Consider the following 2656-nt stretch of genomic DNA (forward strand, 5'->3'; position numbering starts at 1 on the left):
GGATGTAGTTCAGTGCTCTTTTATGGGCCTGAGATAATTAATAAACCTTTCATGTTCCAATCAGAATCTTCTCTTGTTAAATAACAAATTTTTTTCACAATAGTCTTTGTGTGGACATTTAATTATAGGGATCATTTGTTTTATATAGAATTTCAAATTTATGGTCTTTCAAAAGCATTTGGTTTTCTTGAATCCAATTCTTTAACATTTAGGATTTTCCAGACCCCATTGCATTTTGATGTAACAAAAACTACTCAAAAGATGAGTAGCTTGTAGAATGCTTGTTGCGTGCTAAGAACTTCATATGAGTTATCATAATTTCATCCTTGTAACTGCTCAGTGAGGTAGGGATTATCATGCACCTTTTCACACATGAGGGACAGAGTGGTTAAGTACCCTGTTCAGGTTCTCAGAGGCAGGGCCAGGATTTGAACGGAGGCCCTTTTGACACTATATTCATGCTTTAAACCATTTACTTCCTCCACTGTACCTATTTAAACATAATTTGTATGATTTTACAAATAGAATAGGTATATCTTACTGGAGGTTAAGCTTGAAAGTCAGTAATAAAGGCAAAAACTGTATGGTGTCAAAATCATCCTTGAAAAATTCTTTAAGATACTCATTCAATATAATATACAGACATACTGTGTCTGCAAAAGCTCAACACAGTCAATTTTGTTCATCAGTGTTAGGTCAAATCCCTGCTTCTTTTTTTTTATTTTTTTCTTCTTTTTTGAGACAGAGTCTCACTCTGTTGCCTAGGCTAGAGTGCTGTGGTGTCAGCCTAGCTCACAGCAACCTCAAACTCCTGGGCTCAAGTCATTCTCCTGCCTCAGCCTCCCAAGGAGCTGGGACTACAGGCGCGAGCTACCACGCCTGGCTAATTTTTTGTTTCTATTTTTAGTTGCCTGGCTAATTTTTTTCTATTTTTAGTAGAGACGAGGTCTCGCTCTTGCTCAGGCTGGTCTTGAACTCCTGAACTCAAAGCAATCCACCCACCTTGGCCTCCCAGAGTGCTAGGATTACAGGCATGAGTCACTGCGCCTGGACCTATTCTTTTCTTCTTTTTATTCAGTTCTTATTCAGTTCCCATAGGGACCATCAAAAATTGCTAATGCCAACTATATTTCAAGTCCTCATGTCAAGGTATTGGGAAAAGTTTTCAATTAGCAATAATCATGCCTCAGATAAACCTCACTGGCTACGATACTGCCACTGAACAAAGCTGAAATCCCTGCTTCTTTAGTTGAGTACCAGCTGAAATTCTTGCCTTGCATATAGAGACAATCTTAAAAAATAATGATGCAAAACACTTTCTTTAAACATTAAGCATTCAAGGTGTATGAATACATTCACATATAGTTAAATGTAAACATTATGTTGCTCTTCTATTGACACACTTTGATTTTCTGGACTAGGGGATAGAGTAGGTAGTGCCTCCAGTATAAGTAGGTGCCATTTTTTGGTGGCTGTTAGTGCCAAATGTTACTGTGAAAAAGGACAGAGTCTCCTCAGACTTTTAAAATTTAACAGGTTTACTTCAGATCTCTGTTAGGGGAAGGACACAGTGTTTATTAGTAAAGCTAATAAACATAGGGCATTTACAAAGATAACCAAATTCTTCAACATCATCATCACAATGGGATAGTTCCCATTTATTGAGCACTTATTTCCACGTGCCAGGTACTGTGCAAAGTGCTTTATAAGCATTGTCCTTTTAATTCTTTTACTCACTCTCTAATGTAGTTTGCATAAAATTCAGGGTCAAAGACTTTTAATAATGTGACCATAGTGTTATAGTTTATAAGCAGAAGACTGTCATTCAATCTCAAATTTCATTCCAAAGCCCATCCTCTTAACCACTGTCCTGATGTTAGGGTTCCTGACCTATAATATTGACTTTTCATTTTTATTTAATATAATTTAACTTAATTTATTTTTTATAGAAATGGGATCTTATTATGTTGCCCAGGCAGGTCTTGAACTCCTGGCCTCAAGCGATCCTCCTGCCTCAGCCTTCCAAATAATTTCAACTTTCTTTTTGAAAGGGTAGAATAGATTCCTTGGGCTTTAAAAAAAAAAAATCCAGGCCACTAGATTTGAAAATACCATCAACACAAAACAAAGATTCTCCTCTGTTTCCAGTGGTGATTTTGTATCTTTAAGAATCTCCAGACATATTTTTCTAAGCTTCTTGTGGCCCAGCCATGATTCCCTCTGGGTACTTCTTAACACCTCTTCCATCCTTCTATTTCCTCCCTCTCCCATCCCCACCTTGCTCCATTCCACCAAATATCTCAGCATGCCCCTAACAGTTTTGCTTTTCTGTGCTTTGCTAATACTTACCTGGAAAGACCTGGCCCCAATGTAGGCCATGTTCAGGAGTTTGATGAGAAATCCCTGTAGGATTTTAACCAGGGAAATGATAAGATCTGATTTATATTTTAAAAAGATCATTTTGTCTGTAATATAGAGAATGGACATACGTACAATCACAAAAGGGAGATTAGCTAAGGAACTTTAGCAATGGTCCAGGAGAAACACAGTGGCAGTGGAAGTAGAGAGAAGTGCTCAGATCTGGAATATATTTTGAAAATGGAATTAGGATTTTAGATACATATTAGAGATTTCGCCAACAGAACTTGCTGATAGA

The 2656-nt window shown here is 37.3% G+C and overlaps 1 non-coding gene across 1 annotated transcript; it reads right to left on the reverse strand.

Annotated features, from left to right (window-relative positions):
* Positions 1-1090: 1090 nt before the first annotated feature.
* On the reverse strand, positions 1091-1230 carry LOC123636097. Its single transcript, XR_006734318.1, has one exon. It is a non-coding gene; the product is annotated as a U4 spliceosomal RNA (small nuclear RNA).
* Between the last annotated feature and the right edge of the window lie 1426 nt (positions 1231-2656).

This window comes from Lemur catta, chromosome 3, assembly GCF_020740605.2.
Source record: "Lemur catta isolate mLemCat1 chromosome 3, mLemCat1.pri, whole genome shotgun sequence".
Taxonomy (NCBI): Eukaryota; Metazoa; Chordata; class Mammalia; order Primates; family Lemuridae; genus Lemur; species Lemur catta.